Source organism: Platichthys flesus, chromosome 4 (assembly GCF_949316205.1).
Source record: "Platichthys flesus chromosome 4, fPlaFle2.1, whole genome shotgun sequence".
Taxonomy (NCBI): domain Eukaryota; kingdom Metazoa; phylum Chordata; class Actinopteri; order Pleuronectiformes; family Pleuronectidae; genus Platichthys; species Platichthys flesus.
In genome coordinates, this window is record NC_084948.1 from 12,286,218 (window position 1) to 12,300,979 (window position 14,762).

Genomic DNA, 14,762 nt, shown 5'->3' on the forward strand with positions numbered 1-14,762 from the left:
ACAAAGCTTGACTGGTTAAAAGGCACTGCTGGGATTTGAACCCAGGATCTCCTGTTTACTAGACAGGCACTTTGACCAACTAAGCCACAGCACCTCTACAATGTGGCTAAATTCATGAAAAGACAATGTATGACAGGACCAACTAGCAGAAATTAGACGAATGAAATCAGAAGGGAAACAAACAACACTTGTCTGGTTAAAAGGCACTGCTGGGATTTGAACCCAGGATCTCCTGTTTACTAGACAAGCACTTTGACCAACTAAGCCACAGCACCTCTACAATGTGGCTTGATTGATGTAAAGACACTATATGACAGGACAAACTAGCAGAAATTAGATAAACTAAATCAGAAGGGAAAGAAACAACTACGCTAGCCTGGTTAAAAGGCAATGCTGGGATTTGAACCCAGGATCTCCTGTTTACAAGACAGGCACTTTCACCAACTAAGCCACAGCGCCTGTTTTGGCTGGAGTAATTGATGAAACAACAATATATGACAGGACCAACAAGCAGAAATTACATGAACGAAATCAGAAGGGAAACAAACAACACTTGACTGGGGAAAAGGCAATGCTGGGATTTGAACCCAGGATCTCCTGTTTACTAGACAGGCACTTTGACCAACTAAGCCACAGCACCTCTACAATGTGGCTTGATTGATGTAAAGACACTATATGACAGGACCAACTAGCAGAAATTACATGAACGAAATCAGAAGGGAAAAAAACAACACTTGACTTGGGAAAAGGCACTGCTGGGATTTGAACCCAGGATCTCCTGTTTACAAGACAGGCACTTTCACCAACTAAGCCACAGCGCCTGTTTTGCCTGGAATAATTGATGAAACAACAATATATGACAGGACCAACAAGCAGAAGTTAGATGAACTAAATCAGAAGGGAAACAAACAACACTTGACTGGGGAAAAGGCAATGCTGGGATTTGAACCCAGGATCTCCTGTTTACTAGAGAGGCACTTTGACCAACTAAGCCATAGCACCTCTAAAATGTGACTTGATTGATGTAAACACACTATATGACAGGACAAACTAGCAGAAATTAGATAAACTAAATCAGAACGGAAAGAAAGAACTACGCTTGCCTGGTTAAAAGGAACTGGTGGGATTTGAACCCAGGATCTCCTGTTTACTAGACAGGCACTTTGACCAACTAAGCTACAGCGCATCTTTAATGAGGCTAAATTGATGAAAAGACAATGTATGACAGGACCAACTAGCAGAAATTATATGAAAGAAATCAGAAGGGAAACAAACAACACTTGACTGGGGAAATGGCACTGCTGGGATTTGAACCCAGGATATCCTGTTTACTAGACAGGCACTTTGACCAACTAAGCCACAGCACCTCTACAATATGGCTTGATTGATGTAATGACACTATATGATAGGACAAACTAGCAGAAAATAGTTAAACTAAATCACAAGGGAAGGCAACACCTACGCTTGACTGGTTAAAAGGCACTGCTGGGATTTGAACCCATGGTACTCCTGTTTACAAGACAGGCACTTTAACCAACTAAACCACAGCGCCTGTTTTGCCTGGAATAATTGATGAAACAACAATATATGACAGGACCAACTAGCAGAAATTAGATAAACTAAATCATAAGGGAAAGAAACAACAAAGCTTGACTGGTTAAAAGGCACTGCTGGGATTTGAACCCAGGATCTCCTGTTTACAAGACAGGCACTTTCACCAACTAAGCCACAGCGCCTGTTTTGCCTGGAATAATTGATGAAACAACAATATATGACAGGACCAACTAGCAAAAATTAGATAAACTAAATCATAAGGGAAAGAAACAACAAAGCTTGACTGGTTAAAAGGCACTGCTAGGATTTGAACCCAGGATCTCCTGTTTACTAGACTAGCAGTTTGACAAACTAAGCTACAGCACATCTATAATGTGGGTAAATCCATGAAAAGACAATTTATGACAGGACCAACTAGCAGAAATTAGATAAACTAAATCAGAAGGGAAAGAAACAAATACGCTAGCCTGTTTAAAAGGCACTGCTGGGATTTGAACCCAGGATCTCCTGTTTACTAGACAGGCACTTTGACCAACTAAGCCACAGCACCTCTACAATGTGACTTGATTGATGTAAAGACACTATATGATAGGACAAACTAGCAGAAAATAGTTAAACTAAATCACAAGGGAAAGCAACACCTACGCTTGACTGGTTAAAAGGCACTGCTGGGATTTGAACCCAGGATCTCTTGTTTACAAGACAGGCACTTTCACCAACTAAGCCAAAGCACCTCTACAATGTGACTTGATTGATGTAAAGACACTATATGATAGGACAAACTAGCAGAAATTATATAAACTAAATCAGAAGGGAAAGAAACAACTACGCTTGACTGGTTAAAAGGCACTGCTGGGATTTGAACCCAGGATCTCCTGTTTAATAGACAGGCACTTTGACCAACTAAGCCACAGCACCTCTACAATATGGCTTGATTGATGTAAAGACACTATATGATAGGACAAACTAGCAGAAAATTGTTAAACTAAATCACAAGGGAAAGCAACACCTACACTTGACTGGTTAAAAGGCACTGCTGGGATTTGAACCCAGGATCTCCTGTTTACAAGACAGGCACTTTCACCAACTAAGCCACAGCGCCTGTTTTGCCTGGAATAATTGATGAAACAACAATATATGACAGGACCAACTAGCAGAAATTAGATAAACTAAATCAGAAGGGAAAGAAACAAATACGCTAGCCTGTTTAAAAGGCACTGCTGGGAGTTGAACCCAGGATCTCCTGTTTACTAGACAGGCACTTTGACCAACTAAGCCACAGCACCTCTACAATGTGACTTGATTGATGTAAAGACACTATATGATAGGACAAACTAGCAGAAATTATATAAACTAAATCAGAAGGGAAAGAAACAACTACGCTTGACTGGTTAAAAGGCACTGCTGGGATTTGAACCCAGGATCTCCTGTTTACTAGACAGGCACTTTGACCAACTAAGCCACAGCACCTCTATAATGTGGTTCATTGATTTAAAGACACTATATGATAGGACTAACTAGCAGAAATTATATAAAATAAATCAGAAGGGAAAGAAACAACTACGCTTGACTGGTTAAAAGGCACTGCTGGGATTTGAAGCCAGAATCTCCTGTTTACTAGATAGGCACTTTGACCAACTAAGCCACAGAACCTCTACAATGTGGCTTGATTGATGTAAAGACACTATGTGACAGGACAAACTAGCAGAAATTAGATGAACTAAATCAGAAGGGAAACAAACTACACTTGACTGGGGAAAAGGCACTGCTCGGATTTGAACCCAGGATCTCCTGTTTACTAGACAGGCACTTTGACCAACTAAGCCACAGCACCTCTACAATGTAGCTTGCTTGCTTGATGTAAAGACACTATATGATAGGACAAACTAGCAGAAAGTAGTTGAACTAAATCACAAGGGAAAGCAACACCTACGCTTGACTGGTTAAAAGGCACTGCTGGGATTTGAGCCCAGGATCTCCTGTTTAAAAAAAAGGCACTGCTGGGATTTGAACCCAGGATCTCCTGTTTACTAGACAGGCACTTTGACCAACTAAGCCACAGCGCCTGTTTTGGCTGGAGTAATTGATGAAACAACAATATATGACAGGACCAACAAGCAGAAGTTAGAAGAACTAAATCAGAAGGGAAACAAACTACACTTGTCTGGTTAAAAGGCACTGCTGGGATTTGAACCCAGGATCTCCTGTTTACTAGACAGGCACTTTGACCAACTAAGCCACAGCACCTCTACAATGTGGCTAAATTCATGAAAATACAATGTATGACAGGACCAACTAGCAAAAATTAGATAAACTAAATCAGAAGGGAAAGAAACAACTACGCCAGCCTGGTTAAAAGGCAATGCTGGGATTTGAACCCAGGATCTCCTGTTTACAAGACAGGCACTTTCACCAACTAAGCCACAGCGCCGGTTTTGGCTGGACTAATTGATGAAACAACAATATATGACAGGACCAACAAGCAGAAGTTAGATGATCTCAATCAGAAGGGAAACAAACAACACTTGACTGGTTAAAAGGCACTGCTGGGATTTGAACCCAGGATCTCCTGTTTACTAGACAGGCACTTTGACCAACTAAGCCACAGCACCTCTACAATGTGGCTTGAATGATGAAAAAACACTATATGACAGGACCAACTAGCAGAAATTACATGAACGAAAACCAGAAGGGAAACAAACAACACTTGACTGGTTAAAAGGCACTAATGGGATTTGAACCCATGATCTCCTGTTTATTAGACAGGCACTTTGACCAACTAAGCCACAGCACCTCTACAATGTGGCTTGATTGATGTAAAGACACTATATGACAGGACAAACTAGCAGAAATTAGATAAACTAAATCAGAAGGGAAAGAAACAACTACGCTAGCCTGGTTAAAAGGCAATGCTGGGATTTGAACCCAGGATCTCCTGTTTACAAGACAGGCACTTTCACCAACTAAGGCACAGCGCCTGTTTTGGCTGGAGTAATTGATGAAACAACAATATATGACAGGACCAACAAGCAGAAGTTAGATGAACTAAATCAGAAGGGAAACAAACTACACTTGTCTGGTTAAAAGGCACTGCTGGGATTTGAACCCAGGATCTCCTGTTTACTAGACAGGCACTTTGACCAACTCAGCCACAGCACCTCTACAATGTGGCTAAATTCATGAAAAGACAATGTATGACAGGACCAACTAGCAGAAATTAGATAAACTAAATCAGAAGGGAAAGAAACAACTACGCTAGCCTGGTTAAAAGGCAATGCTGGGATTTGAACCCAGGATCTCCTGTTTACAAGACAGGCACTTTGACCAACTAAGCCACAGCACCTCTACAATGTGGCTTGATTGATGTAAAAACACTATATGACAGGACCAACTAGCAGAAATTACATGAACGAAATCAGAAGGGAAAAAAACAACAATTGACTGGGGAAAAGGCACTGCTGGGATTTGAACCCAGGATCTCCTGTTTACAAGACAGGCACTTTCACCAACTAAGCCACAGCGCCTGTTTTGCCTGGAATAATTGATGAAACAACAATATATGACAGGACCAACAAGCAGAAATTACATGAACGAAATGAGAAGGGAAACAAACAACACTTGACTGGGGAAAAGGCACTGCTGGGATTTGAACCCAGGATCTCCTGTTTACTAGACAGGCACATTGACCAACTAAGCCACAGCACCTTTACAATATGGCTTGATTGATGTAAAGACACTATATGATAGGACAAACTAGCAGAAAATAGTTAAACTAAATCACAAGGGAAAGCAACACCTACGCTTGACTGGTTAAAAGGCACTGCTGGGATTTGAACCCAGGATCTCCTGTTTACAAGACAGGCACTTTCACCAACTAAGCCACAGCGCCTGTTTTGCCTGGAATAATTGATGAAACAACAATATATGACAGGACCAACTAACAGAAATTAGATAAACTAAATAATAAGGGAAAGAAACAAAGCTTGACTGGTTAAAAGGGACTGCTGGGATTTGAACCCAGGATCTCCTGTTTAAAAAAAAGGCACTGCTGGGATTTGAACCCAGGATCTCCTGTTTACTAGACAGGCACTTTGACCAACTAAGCCACAGCGCCTGTTTTGGCTGGAGTAATTGATGAAACAACAATATATGACAGGACCAACAAGCAGAAGTTAGATGAACTAAATCAGAAGGGAAACAAACTACACTTGTCTGGTTAAAAGGCACTGCTGGGATTTGAACCCAGGATCTCCTCTTTACTAGACAGGCACTTTGACCAACTAAGCCACAGCACCTCTACAATGTGGCTAAATTCATGAAAAGACAATGTATGACAGGACCAACTAGCAGAAATTAGATAAACTAAATCAGAAGGGAAAGAAACAACTATGCTAGCCTGGTTAAAAGGCAATGCTGGGATTTGAACCCAGGATCTCCTGTTTACAAGACAGGCACTTTGACCAACTAAGCCACAGCGCCTGTTTTGTCTGGAGTAATTGATGAAACAACAATATATGACAGGACCAACAAGCAGAAGTTAGATGAAGTAAATCAGAAGGGAAACAAACTACACTTGTCTGGTTAAAAGGCACTGCTGGGATTTGAACCCAGGATCTCCTGTTTACTAGACAGGCACTTTGACCAACTAAGCCACAGCACCTCTACAATGTGGCTAAATTCATGAAAAGACAATGTATGACAGGACCAACTAGCAGAAATTAGATAAACTAAATCAGAAGGGAAAGAAACAACTACGCTAGCCTGGTTAAAAGGCAATGCTGGGATTTGAACCCAGGATCTCCTGTTTACTAGACAGGCACTTTGACCAACTAAGCCACAGCACCTCTACAATGTGGCTTGATTGATGTAAAAACACTATATGACAGGACCAACTAGCAGAAATTACATGAACGAAATCAGAAGGGAAAAAAACAACACTTGACTGGGGAAAAGGCACTGCTGGGATTTGAACCCAGGATCTCCTGTTTACAAGACAGGCACTTTCACCAACTAAGCCACAGCGCCTGTTTTGCCTGGAATAATTGATGAAACAACAATATATGACAGGACAAACTAGCAGAAAATTGTTAAACTAAATCACAAGGGAAAGCAACACCTACGCTTGACTGGTTAAAAGGCACTGCTGGGATTTGAACCCAGGATCTCCTGTTTACAAGACAGGCACTTTCACCAACTAAGCCACAGCGCCTGTTTTGCCTGGAATAATTGATGAAACAACAATATATGACAGGACCAACTAGCAGAAATTAGATAAACTAAATAATAAGGGAAAGAAACAAAGCTTGACTGGTTAAAAGGCACTGCTGGGATTTGAACCCAGGATCTCCTGTTTACTAGACAGGCACTTTGACCAACTAAGCCACAGCACCTCTACAATGTGGCTAAATTCATGAAAAGACAATGTATGACAGGACCAACTAGCAGAAATTAGACGAATGAAATCAGAAGGGAAACAAACAACACTTGTCTGGTTAAAAGGCACTGCTGGGATTTGAACCCAGGATCTCCTGTTTACTAGACAAGCACTTTGACCAACTAAGCCACAGCACCTCTACAATGTGGCTTGATTGATGTAAAGACACTATATGACAGGACAAACTAGCAGAAATTAGATAAACTAAATCAGAAGGGAAAGAAACAACTACGCTAGCCTGGTTAAAAGGCAATGCTGGGATTTGAACCCAGGATCTCCTGTTTACAAGACAGGCACTTTCACCAACTAAGCCACAGCGCCTGTTTTGGCTGGAGTAATTGATGAAACAACAATATATGACAGGACCAACAAGCAGAAATTACATGAACGAAATCAGAAGGGAAACAAACAACACTTGACTGGGGAAAAGGCAATGCTGGGATTTGAACCCAGGATCTCCTGTTTACTAGACAGGCACTTTGACCAACTAAGCCACAGCACCTCTACAATGTGGCTTGATTGATGTAAAGACACTATATGACAGGACCAACTAGCAGAAATTACATGAACGAAATCAGAAGGGAAAAAAACAACACTTGACTTGGGAAAAGGCACTGCTGGGATTTGAACCCAGGATCTCCTGTTTACAAGACAGGCACTTTCACCAACTAAGCCACAGCGCCTGTTTTGCCTGGAATAATTGATGAAACAACAATATATGACAGGACCAACAAGCAGAAGTTAGATGAACTAAATCAGAAGGGAAACAAACAACACTTGACTGGGGAAAAGGCAATGCTGGGATTTGAACCCAGGATCTCCTGTTTACTAGAGAGGCACTTTGACCAACTAAGCCATAGCACCTCTAAAATGTGACTTGATTGATGTAAACACACTATATGACAGGACAAACTAGCAGAAATTAGATAAACTAAATCAGAACGGAAAGAAAGAACTACGCTTGCCTGGTTAAAAGGAACTGGTGGGATTTGAACCCAGGATCTCCTGTTTACTAGACAGGCACTTTGACCAACTAAGCTACAGCGCATCTTTAATGAGGCTAAATTGATGAAAAGACAATGTATGACAGGACCAACTAGCAGAAATTATATGAAAGAAATCAGAAGGGAAACAAACAACACTTGACTGGGGAAATGGCACTGCTGGGATTTGAACCCAGGATATCCTGTTTACTAGACAGGCACTTTGACCAACTAAGCCACAGCACCTCTACAATATGGCTTGATTGATGTAATGACACTATATGATAGGACAAACTAGCAGAAAATAGTTAAACTAAATCACAAGGGAAGGCAACACCTACGCTTGACTGGTTAAAAGGCACTGCTGGGATTTGAACCCATGGTACTCCTGTTTACAAGACAGGCACTTTAACCAACTAAACCACAGCGCCTGTTTTGCCTGGAATAATTGATGAAACAACAATATATGACAGGACCAACTAGCAGAAATTAGATAAACTAAATCATAAGGGAAAGAAACAACAAAGCTTGACTGGTTAAAAGGCACTGCTGGGATTTGAACCCAGGATCTCCTGTTTACAAGACAGGCACTTTCACCAACTAAGCCACAGCGCCTGTTTTGCCTGGAATAATTGATGAAACAACAATATATGACAGGACCAACTAGCAAAAATTAGATAAACTAAATCATAAGGGAAAGAAACAACAAAGCTTGACTGGTTAAAAGGCACTGCTAGGATTTGAACCCAGGATCTCCTGTTTACTAGACTAGCAGTTTGACAAACTAAGCTACAGCACATCTATAATGTGGGTAAATCCATGAAAAGACAATTTATGACAGGACCAACTAGCAGAAATTAGATAAACTAAATCAGAAGGGAAAGAAACAAATACGCTAGCCTGTTTAAAAGGCACTGCTGGGATTTGAACCCAGGATCTCCTGTTTACTAGACAGGCACTTTGACCAACTAAGCCACAGCACCTCTACAATGTGACTTGATTGATGTAAAGACACTATATGATAGGACAAACTAGCAGAAAATAGTTAAACTAAATCACAAGGGAAAGCAACACCTACGCTTGACTGGTTAAAAGGCACTGCTGGGATTTGAACCCAGGATCTCTTGTTTACAAGACAGGCACTTTCACCAACTAAGCCAAAGCACCTCTACAATGTGACTTGATTGATGTAAAGACACTATATGATAGGACAAACTAGCAGAAATTATATAAACTAAATCAGAAGGGAAAGAAACAACTACGCTTGACTGGTTAAAAGGCACTGCTGGGATTTGAACCCAGGATCTCCTGTTTACTAGACAGGCTCTTTGACCAACTAAGCCACAGCACCTCTACAATATGGCTTGATTGATGTAAAGACACTATATGATAGGACAAACTAGCAGAAAATTGTTAAACTAAATCACAAGGGAAAGCAACACCTACACTTGACTGGTTAAAAGGCACTGCTGGGATTTGAACCCAGGATCTCCTGTTTACAAGACAGGCACTTTCACCAACTAAGCCACAGCGCCTGTTTTGCCTGGAATAATTGATGAAACAACAATATATGACAGGACCAACTAGCAGAAATTAGCTAAACTAAATCAGAAGGGAAAGAAACAAATACGCTAGCCTGTTTAAAAGGCACTGCTGGGATTTGAACCCAGGATCTCCTGTTTACTAGACAGGCACTTTGACCAACTAAGCCACAGCACCTCTACAATGTGACTTGATTGATGTAAAGACACTATATGATAGGACAAACTAGCAGAAATTATATAAACTAAATCAGAAGGGAAAGAAACAACTACGCTTGACTGGTTAAAAGGCACTGCTGGGATTTGAACCCAGGATCTCCTGTTTACTAGACAGGCACTTTGACCAACTAAGCCACAGCACCTCTATAATGTGGTTCATTGATGTAAAGACACTATATGATAGGACTAACTAGCAGAAATTATATAAAATAAATCAGAAGGGAAAGAAACAACTACGCTTGACTGGTTAAAAGGCACTGCTGGGATTTGAAGCCAGAATCTCCTGTTTACTAGATAGGCACTTTGACCAACTAAGCCACAGAACCTCTACAATGTGGCTTGATTGATGTAAAGACACTATGTGACAGGACAAACTAGCAGAAATTAGATGAACTAAATCAGAAGGGAAACAAACCACACTTGACTGGGGAAAAGGCACTGCTCGGATTTGAACCCAGGATCTCCTGTTTACTAGACAGGCACTTTGACCAACTAAGCCACAGCACCTCTACAATGTAGCTTGCTTGCTTGATGTAAAGACACTATATGATAGGACAAACTAGCAGAAAGTAGTTGAACTAAATCACAAGGGAAAGCAACACCTACGCTTGACTGGTTAAAAGGCACTGCTGGGATTTGAGCCCAGGATCTCCTGTTTAAAAAAAAGGCACTGCTGGGATTTGAACCCAGGATCTCCTGTTTACTAGACAGGCACTTTGACCAACTAAGCCACAGCGCCTGTTTTGGCTGGAGTAATTGATGAAACAACAATATATGACAGGACCAACAAGCAGAAGTTAGAAGAACTAAATCAGAAGGGAAACAAACTACACTTGTCTGGTTAAAAGGCACTGCTGGGATTTGAACCCAGGATCTCCTGTTTACTAGACAGGCACTTTGACCAACTAAGCCACAGCACCTCTACAATGTGGCTAAATTCATGAAAAGACAATGTATGACAGGACCAACTAGCAAAAATTAGATAAAATAAATCAGAAGGGAAAGAAACAACTACGCTAGCCTGGTTAAAAGGCAATGCTGGGATTTGAACCCAGGATCTCCTGTTTACAAGACAGGCACTTTCACCAACTAAGCCACAGCGCCTGTTTTGGCTGGACTAATTGATGAAACAACAATATATGACAGGACCAACAAGCAGAAGTTAGATGAACTAAATCAGAAGGGAAACAAACAACACTTGACTGGTTAAAAGGCACTGCTGGGATTTGAACCCAGGATCTCCTGTTTACTAGACAGGCACTTTGACCAACTAAGCCACAGCACCTCTACAATGTGGCTTGATTGATGAAAAAACACTATATGACAGGACCAACTAGCAGAAATTACATGAACGAAATCAGAAGGGAAACAAACAACACTTGACTGGTTAAAAGGCACTAATGGGATTTGAACCCATGATCTCCTGTTTATTAGACAGGCACTTTGACCAACTAAGCCACAGCACCTCTACAATGTGGCTTGATTGATGTAAAGACACTATATGACAGGACAAACTAGCAGAAATTAGATAAACTAAATCAGAAGGGAAAGAAACAACTACGCTAGCCTGGTTAAAAGGCAATGCTGGGATTTGAACCCAGGATCTCCTGTTTACAAGACAGGCACTTTCACCAATTAAGGCACAGCACCTGTTTTGGCTGGAGTAATTGATGAAACAACAATATATGACAGGACCAACAAGCAGAAGTTAGATGAACTAAATCAGAAGGGAAACAAACTACACTTGTCTGGTTAAAAGGCACTGCTGGGATTTGAACCCAGGATCTCCTGTCTACTAGACAGGCACTTTGACCAACTAAGCCACAGCACCTCTACAATGTGGCTAAATTCATGAAAAGACAATGTATGACAGGACCAACTAGCAGAAATTAGATAAACTAAATCAGAAGGGAAAGAAACAACTACGCTAGCCTGGTTAAAAGGCAATGCTGGGATTTGAACCCAGGATCTCCTGTTTACAAGACAGGCACTTTCACCAACTAAGCCACAGCGCCTGTTTTGGCTGGAGTAATTGATGAAACAACAATATATGACAGGACCAACAAGCAGAAGTTAGATGAAATACATCATAAGGGAAACAAACAACACTTGACTGGTTAAAAGGCACTGCTGGGATTTGAACCCAGGATCTCCTGTTTACTAGACAGGCACATTGACCAACTAAGCCACAGCACCTCTACAATATGGCTTGATTGATGTAAAGACACTATATGATAGGACAAACTAGCAGAAAATAGTTAAACTAAATCACAAGGGAAAGCAACACCTACGCTTGACTGGTTAAAAGGCACTGCTGGGATTTGAACCCAGGATCTCCTGTTTACAAGACAGGCACTTTCACCAACTAAGCCACAGCGCCTGTTTTGCCTGGAATAATTGATGAAACAACAATATATGACAGGACCAACTAGCAGAAATTAGATAAACTAAATAATAAGGGAAAGAAACAAAGCTTGACTGGTTAAAAGGGACTGCTGGGATTTGAACCCAGGATCTCCTGTTTAAAAAAAAGGCACTGCTGGGATTTGAACCCAGGATCTCCTGTTTACTAGACAGGCACTTTGACCAACTAAGCCACAGCGCCTGTTTTGGCTGGAGTAATTGATGAAACAACAATATATGACAGGACCAACAAGCAGAAGTTAGATGAAATACATCATAAGGGAAACAAACAACACTTGACTGGTTAAAAGGCACTGCTGGGATTTGAACCCAGGATCTCCTGTTTACTAGACAGGCACATTGACCAACTAAGCCACAGCACCTCTACAATGTGGCTAAATTCATGAAAAGACAATGTATGACAGGACCAACTAGCAGAAATTAGATGAATGAAATCAGAAGGGAAACAAACAACACTTGACTGGTTAAAAGGCACTAATGGGATTTGAACCCAGGATCTCCTGTTTACTAGACAGGCACTTTGACCAACTAAGCCACAGCACCTCTACAATGTGGCTTGATTGATGTAAAGACACTATATGACAGGACAAACTAGCAGAAATTAGATAAACTAAATCAGAAGGGAAAGAAACAACTATGCTAGCCTGGTTAAAAGGCAATGCTGGGATTTGAACCCAGGATCTCCTGTTTACAAGACAGGCACTTTGACCAACTAAGCCACAGCGCCTGTTTTGTCTGGAGTAATTGATGAAACAACAATATATGACAGGACCAACAAGCAGAAGTTAGATGAAGTAAATCAGAAGGGAAACAAACTACACTTGTCTGGTTAAAAGGCACTGCTGGGATTTGAACCCAGGATCTCCTGTTTACTAGACAGGCACTTTGACCAACTAAGCCACAGCACCTCTACAATGTGGCTAAATTCATGAAAAGACAATGTATGACAGGACCAACTAGCAGAAATTAGATAAACTAAATCAGAAGGGAAAGAAACAACTACGCTAGCCTGGTTAAAAGGCAATGCTGGGATTTGAACCCAGGATCTCCTGTTTACTAGACAGGCACTTTGACCAACTAAGCCACAGCACCTCTACAATGTGGCTTGATTGATGTAAAAACACTATATGACAGGACCAACTAGCAGAAATTACATGAACGAAATCAGAAGGGAAAAAAACAACACTTGACTGGGGAAAAGGCACTGCTGGGATTTGAACCCAGGATCTCCTGTTTACAAGACAGGCCCTTTCACCAACTAAGCCACAGCGCCTGTTTTGCCTGGAATAATTGATGAAACAACAATATATGACAGGACCAACAAGCAAAAATTATATAAACTAAATAAGAAGGGAAAGAAACAACTACGCTTGACTGGTTAAAAGGCAATGCTGGGATTTGAACCCAGGATCTCCTGTTTACTAGACAGGCACTTTGACCAACTAAGCCACAGCACCTCTACAATATGGCTTGATTGATGTAAAGACACTATATGATAGGACAAACTAGCAGAAAATTGTTAAACTAAATCACAAGGGAAAGCAACACCTACGCTAGCCTGGTTAAAAGGCAATGCTGGGATTTGAACCCAGGATCTCCTGTTTACAAGACAGGCACTTTCACCAACTAAGCCACAGCGCCTGTTTTGGCTGGACTAATTGATGAAACAACAATATATGACAGGACCAACAAGCAGAAGTTAGATGAACTAAATCAGAAGGGAAACATACAACACTTGACTGGTTAAAAGGCACTGCTGGGATTTGAACCCAGGATCTCCTGTTTACTAGACAGGCACTTTGACCAACTAAGCCACAGCACCTCTACAATGTGGCTTGATTGATGAAAAAACACTATATGACAGGACCAACTAGCAGAAATTACATGAAAGAAATCAGAAGGGAAACAAACAACACTTGACTGGTTAAAAGGCACTAATGGGATTTGAACCCATGATCTCCTGTTTATTAGACAGGCACTTTGACCAACTAAGCCACAGCACCTCTACAATGTGGCTTGATTGATGTAAAGACACTATATGACAGGACAAACTAGCAGAAATTAGATAAACTAAATCAGAAGGGAAAGAAACAACTACGCTAGCCTGGTTAAAAGGCAATGCTGGGATTTGAACCCAGGATCTCCTGTTTACAAGACAGGCACTTTCACCAACTAAGGCACAGCGCCTGTTTTGGCTGGAGTAATTGATGAAACAACAATATATGACAGGACCAACAAGCAGAAGTTAGATGAACTAAATCAGAAGGGAAACAAACTACACTTGTCTGGTTAAAAGGCACTGCTGGGATTTGAACCCAGGATCTCCTGTTTACTAGACAGGCACTTTGACCAACTAAGCCACAGCACCTCTACAATGTGGCTAAATTCATGAAAAGACAATGTATGACAGGACCAACTAGCAGAAATTAGATGAAATAAATCAGAAGGGAAACAAACAACACTTGACTGGGGAAAAGGCAATGCTGGGATTTGAACCCAGGATCTCCTGTTTACTAGAGAGGCACTTTGACCAACTAAGCCACAGCACCTCTAAAATGTGATTTGATTGATGTAAACACACTATATGACAGGACAAACTAGCAGAAA

At 41.1% G+C, this 14,762-nt stretch overlaps 1 protein-coding gene and 73 non-coding genes across 75 annotated transcripts in view; all 74 read right to left on the minus strand.

Annotated features, from left to right (window-relative positions):
• The window catches only part of LOC133952080 (F-BAR and double SH3 domains protein 2-like), a 99,882-nt gene that overhangs the window by 69,538 nt on the left and 15,582 nt on the right, over positions 1–14,762 (minus strand). The window lies entirely within an intron of this gene.
• On the minus strand, positions 21–94 carry trnat-agu (transfer RNA threonine (anticodon AGU)). The gene has a single exon. It is a non-coding gene; the product is annotated as a tRNA-Thr (tRNA).
• trnat-agu (transfer RNA threonine (anticodon AGU)) lies at positions 202–275 on the minus strand. Its single transcript has one exon. It is a non-coding gene; the product is annotated as a tRNA-Thr (tRNA).
• Positions 386–459, minus strand: trnat-ugu (transfer RNA threonine (anticodon UGU)). The gene has a single exon. It is a non-coding gene; the product is annotated as a tRNA-Thr (tRNA).
• On the minus strand, positions 567–640 carry trnat-agu (transfer RNA threonine (anticodon AGU)). The gene has a single exon. It is a non-coding gene; the product is annotated as a tRNA-Thr (tRNA).
• Positions 748–821, minus strand: trnat-ugu (transfer RNA threonine (anticodon UGU)). Its single transcript has one exon. It is a non-coding gene; the product is annotated as a tRNA-Thr (tRNA).
• Positions 1,113–1,185, minus strand: trnat-agu (transfer RNA threonine (anticodon AGU)). The gene has a single exon. It is a non-coding gene; the product is annotated as a tRNA-Thr (tRNA).
• Positions 1,294–1,367, minus strand: trnat-agu (transfer RNA threonine (anticodon AGU)). The gene has a single exon. It is a non-coding gene; the product is annotated as a tRNA-Thr (tRNA).
• trnat-ugu (transfer RNA threonine (anticodon UGU)) lies at positions 1,478–1,552 on the minus strand. Its single transcript has one exon. It is a non-coding gene; the product is annotated as a tRNA-Thr (tRNA).
• trnat-ugu (transfer RNA threonine (anticodon UGU)) lies at positions 1,663–1,736 on the minus strand. The gene has a single exon. It is a non-coding gene; the product is annotated as a tRNA-Thr (tRNA).
• On the minus strand, positions 2,031–2,104 carry trnat-agu (transfer RNA threonine (anticodon AGU)). The gene has a single exon. It is a non-coding gene; the product is annotated as a tRNA-Thr (tRNA).
• Positions 2,215–2,288, minus strand: trnat-ugu (transfer RNA threonine (anticodon UGU)). The gene has a single exon. It is a non-coding gene; the product is annotated as a tRNA-Thr (tRNA).
• Positions 2,399–2,472, minus strand: trnan-auu (transfer RNA asparagine (anticodon AUU)). The gene has a single exon. It is a non-coding gene; the product is annotated as a tRNA-Asn (tRNA).
• Positions 2,583–2,656, minus strand: trnat-ugu (transfer RNA threonine (anticodon UGU)). The gene has a single exon. It is a non-coding gene; the product is annotated as a tRNA-Thr (tRNA).
• On the minus strand, positions 2,767–2,840 carry trnat-agu (transfer RNA threonine (anticodon AGU)). Its single transcript has one exon. It is a non-coding gene; the product is annotated as a tRNA-Thr (tRNA).
• On the minus strand, positions 2,951–3,024 carry trnat-agu (transfer RNA threonine (anticodon AGU)). Its single transcript has one exon. It is a non-coding gene; the product is annotated as a tRNA-Thr (tRNA).
• On the minus strand, positions 3,315–3,388 carry trnat-agu (transfer RNA threonine (anticodon AGU)). Its single transcript has one exon. It is a non-coding gene; the product is annotated as a tRNA-Thr (tRNA).
• trnat-agu (transfer RNA threonine (anticodon AGU)) lies at positions 3,547–3,620 on the minus strand. Its single transcript has one exon. It is a non-coding gene; the product is annotated as a tRNA-Thr (tRNA).
• trnat-agu (transfer RNA threonine (anticodon AGU)) lies at positions 3,728–3,801 on the minus strand. The gene has a single exon. It is a non-coding gene; the product is annotated as a tRNA-Thr (tRNA).
• trnat-ugu (transfer RNA threonine (anticodon UGU)) lies at positions 3,912–3,985 on the minus strand. Its single transcript has one exon. It is a non-coding gene; the product is annotated as a tRNA-Thr (tRNA).
• trnat-agu (transfer RNA threonine (anticodon AGU)) lies at positions 4,093–4,166 on the minus strand. The gene has a single exon. It is a non-coding gene; the product is annotated as a tRNA-Thr (tRNA).
• Positions 4,275–4,348, minus strand: trnai-aau (transfer RNA isoleucine (anticodon AAU)). Its single transcript has one exon. It is a non-coding gene; the product is annotated as a tRNA-Ile (tRNA).
• Positions 4,459–4,532, minus strand: trnat-ugu (transfer RNA threonine (anticodon UGU)). The gene has a single exon. It is a non-coding gene; the product is annotated as a tRNA-Thr (tRNA).
• Positions 4,640–4,713, minus strand: trnat-agu (transfer RNA threonine (anticodon AGU)). Its single transcript has one exon. It is a non-coding gene; the product is annotated as a tRNA-Thr (tRNA).
• Positions 4,824–4,897, minus strand: trnat-ugu (transfer RNA threonine (anticodon UGU)). The gene has a single exon. It is a non-coding gene; the product is annotated as a tRNA-Thr (tRNA).
• On the minus strand, positions 5,005–5,078 carry trnat-ugu (transfer RNA threonine (anticodon UGU)). Its single transcript has one exon. It is a non-coding gene; the product is annotated as a tRNA-Thr (tRNA).
• trnat-agu (transfer RNA threonine (anticodon AGU)) lies at positions 5,186–5,259 on the minus strand. Its single transcript has one exon. It is a non-coding gene; the product is annotated as a tRNA-Thr (tRNA).
• Positions 5,370–5,443, minus strand: trnat-ugu (transfer RNA threonine (anticodon UGU)). Its single transcript has one exon. It is a non-coding gene; the product is annotated as a tRNA-Thr (tRNA).
• trnat-agu (transfer RNA threonine (anticodon AGU)) lies at positions 5,595–5,668 on the minus strand. The gene has a single exon. It is a non-coding gene; the product is annotated as a tRNA-Thr (tRNA).
• Positions 5,776–5,849, minus strand: trnat-agu (transfer RNA threonine (anticodon AGU)). Its single transcript has one exon. It is a non-coding gene; the product is annotated as a tRNA-Thr (tRNA).
• Positions 5,960–6,033, minus strand: trnat-ugu (transfer RNA threonine (anticodon UGU)). The gene has a single exon. It is a non-coding gene; the product is annotated as a tRNA-Thr (tRNA).
• Positions 6,141–6,214, minus strand: trnat-agu (transfer RNA threonine (anticodon AGU)). Its single transcript has one exon. It is a non-coding gene; the product is annotated as a tRNA-Thr (tRNA).
• On the minus strand, positions 6,325–6,398 carry trnat-agu (transfer RNA threonine (anticodon AGU)). Its single transcript has one exon. It is a non-coding gene; the product is annotated as a tRNA-Thr (tRNA).
• On the minus strand, positions 6,506–6,579 carry trnat-ugu (transfer RNA threonine (anticodon UGU)). The gene has a single exon. It is a non-coding gene; the product is annotated as a tRNA-Thr (tRNA).
• Positions 6,690–6,763, minus strand: trnat-ugu (transfer RNA threonine (anticodon UGU)). Its single transcript has one exon. It is a non-coding gene; the product is annotated as a tRNA-Thr (tRNA).
• On the minus strand, positions 6,871–6,944 carry trnat-agu (transfer RNA threonine (anticodon AGU)). The gene has a single exon. It is a non-coding gene; the product is annotated as a tRNA-Thr (tRNA).
• On the minus strand, positions 7,052–7,125 carry trnat-agu (transfer RNA threonine (anticodon AGU)). Its single transcript has one exon. It is a non-coding gene; the product is annotated as a tRNA-Thr (tRNA).
• Positions 7,236–7,309, minus strand: trnat-ugu (transfer RNA threonine (anticodon UGU)). The gene has a single exon. It is a non-coding gene; the product is annotated as a tRNA-Thr (tRNA).
• trnat-agu (transfer RNA threonine (anticodon AGU)) lies at positions 7,417–7,490 on the minus strand. Its single transcript has one exon. It is a non-coding gene; the product is annotated as a tRNA-Thr (tRNA).
• Positions 7,598–7,671, minus strand: trnat-ugu (transfer RNA threonine (anticodon UGU)). Its single transcript has one exon. It is a non-coding gene; the product is annotated as a tRNA-Thr (tRNA).
• On the minus strand, positions 7,963–8,035 carry trnat-agu (transfer RNA threonine (anticodon AGU)). The gene has a single exon. It is a non-coding gene; the product is annotated as a tRNA-Thr (tRNA).
• On the minus strand, positions 8,144–8,217 carry trnat-agu (transfer RNA threonine (anticodon AGU)). Its single transcript has one exon. It is a non-coding gene; the product is annotated as a tRNA-Thr (tRNA).
• trnat-ugu (transfer RNA threonine (anticodon UGU)) lies at positions 8,328–8,402 on the minus strand. Its single transcript has one exon. It is a non-coding gene; the product is annotated as a tRNA-Thr (tRNA).
• On the minus strand, positions 8,513–8,586 carry trnat-ugu (transfer RNA threonine (anticodon UGU)). Its single transcript has one exon. It is a non-coding gene; the product is annotated as a tRNA-Thr (tRNA).
• Positions 8,881–8,954, minus strand: trnat-agu (transfer RNA threonine (anticodon AGU)). Its single transcript has one exon. It is a non-coding gene; the product is annotated as a tRNA-Thr (tRNA).
• On the minus strand, positions 9,065–9,138 carry trnat-ugu (transfer RNA threonine (anticodon UGU)). The gene has a single exon. It is a non-coding gene; the product is annotated as a tRNA-Thr (tRNA).
• trnat-agu (transfer RNA threonine (anticodon AGU)) lies at positions 9,249–9,322 on the minus strand. The gene has a single exon. It is a non-coding gene; the product is annotated as a tRNA-Thr (tRNA).
• On the minus strand, positions 9,433–9,506 carry trnat-ugu (transfer RNA threonine (anticodon UGU)). The gene has a single exon. It is a non-coding gene; the product is annotated as a tRNA-Thr (tRNA).
• Positions 9,617–9,690, minus strand: trnat-agu (transfer RNA threonine (anticodon AGU)). Its single transcript has one exon. It is a non-coding gene; the product is annotated as a tRNA-Thr (tRNA).
• On the minus strand, positions 9,801–9,874 carry trnat-agu (transfer RNA threonine (anticodon AGU)). Its single transcript has one exon. It is a non-coding gene; the product is annotated as a tRNA-Thr (tRNA).
• On the minus strand, positions 10,165–10,238 carry trnat-agu (transfer RNA threonine (anticodon AGU)). Its single transcript has one exon. It is a non-coding gene; the product is annotated as a tRNA-Thr (tRNA).
• Positions 10,397–10,470, minus strand: trnat-agu (transfer RNA threonine (anticodon AGU)). The gene has a single exon. It is a non-coding gene; the product is annotated as a tRNA-Thr (tRNA).
• On the minus strand, positions 10,578–10,651 carry trnat-agu (transfer RNA threonine (anticodon AGU)). Its single transcript has one exon. It is a non-coding gene; the product is annotated as a tRNA-Thr (tRNA).
• Positions 10,762–10,835, minus strand: trnat-ugu (transfer RNA threonine (anticodon UGU)). Its single transcript has one exon. It is a non-coding gene; the product is annotated as a tRNA-Thr (tRNA).
• Positions 10,943–11,016, minus strand: trnat-agu (transfer RNA threonine (anticodon AGU)). The gene has a single exon. It is a non-coding gene; the product is annotated as a tRNA-Thr (tRNA).
• trnai-aau (transfer RNA isoleucine (anticodon AAU)) lies at positions 11,124–11,197 on the minus strand. The gene has a single exon. It is a non-coding gene; the product is annotated as a tRNA-Ile (tRNA).
• trnat-ugu (transfer RNA threonine (anticodon UGU)) lies at positions 11,308–11,381 on the minus strand. The gene has a single exon. It is a non-coding gene; the product is annotated as a tRNA-Thr (tRNA).
• On the minus strand, positions 11,489–11,562 carry trnat-agu (transfer RNA threonine (anticodon AGU)). The gene has a single exon. It is a non-coding gene; the product is annotated as a tRNA-Thr (tRNA).
• trnat-ugu (transfer RNA threonine (anticodon UGU)) lies at positions 11,673–11,746 on the minus strand. Its single transcript has one exon. It is a non-coding gene; the product is annotated as a tRNA-Thr (tRNA).
• trnat-agu (transfer RNA threonine (anticodon AGU)) lies at positions 11,854–11,927 on the minus strand. The gene has a single exon. It is a non-coding gene; the product is annotated as a tRNA-Thr (tRNA).
• trnat-ugu (transfer RNA threonine (anticodon UGU)) lies at positions 12,038–12,111 on the minus strand. Its single transcript has one exon. It is a non-coding gene; the product is annotated as a tRNA-Thr (tRNA).
• Positions 12,263–12,336, minus strand: trnat-agu (transfer RNA threonine (anticodon AGU)). The gene has a single exon. It is a non-coding gene; the product is annotated as a tRNA-Thr (tRNA).
• trnat-agu (transfer RNA threonine (anticodon AGU)) lies at positions 12,444–12,517 on the minus strand. The gene has a single exon. It is a non-coding gene; the product is annotated as a tRNA-Thr (tRNA).
• trnat-agu (transfer RNA threonine (anticodon AGU)) lies at positions 12,625–12,698 on the minus strand. Its single transcript has one exon. It is a non-coding gene; the product is annotated as a tRNA-Thr (tRNA).
• Positions 12,809–12,882, minus strand: trnat-ugu (transfer RNA threonine (anticodon UGU)). Its single transcript has one exon. It is a non-coding gene; the product is annotated as a tRNA-Thr (tRNA).
• Positions 12,990–13,063, minus strand: trnat-agu (transfer RNA threonine (anticodon AGU)). The gene has a single exon. It is a non-coding gene; the product is annotated as a tRNA-Thr (tRNA).
• On the minus strand, positions 13,174–13,247 carry trnat-agu (transfer RNA threonine (anticodon AGU)). Its single transcript has one exon. It is a non-coding gene; the product is annotated as a tRNA-Thr (tRNA).
• trnat-ugu (transfer RNA threonine (anticodon UGU)) lies at positions 13,355–13,428 on the minus strand. The gene has a single exon. It is a non-coding gene; the product is annotated as a tRNA-Thr (tRNA).
• On the minus strand, positions 13,539–13,612 carry trnat-agu (transfer RNA threonine (anticodon AGU)). Its single transcript has one exon. It is a non-coding gene; the product is annotated as a tRNA-Thr (tRNA).
• trnat-ugu (transfer RNA threonine (anticodon UGU)) lies at positions 13,723–13,796 on the minus strand. Its single transcript has one exon. It is a non-coding gene; the product is annotated as a tRNA-Thr (tRNA).
• Positions 13,904–13,977, minus strand: trnat-agu (transfer RNA threonine (anticodon AGU)). Its single transcript has one exon. It is a non-coding gene; the product is annotated as a tRNA-Thr (tRNA).
• Positions 14,085–14,158, minus strand: trnai-aau (transfer RNA isoleucine (anticodon AAU)). Its single transcript has one exon. It is a non-coding gene; the product is annotated as a tRNA-Ile (tRNA).
• Positions 14,269–14,342, minus strand: trnat-ugu (transfer RNA threonine (anticodon UGU)). The gene has a single exon. It is a non-coding gene; the product is annotated as a tRNA-Thr (tRNA).
• trnat-agu (transfer RNA threonine (anticodon AGU)) lies at positions 14,450–14,523 on the minus strand. The gene has a single exon. It is a non-coding gene; the product is annotated as a tRNA-Thr (tRNA).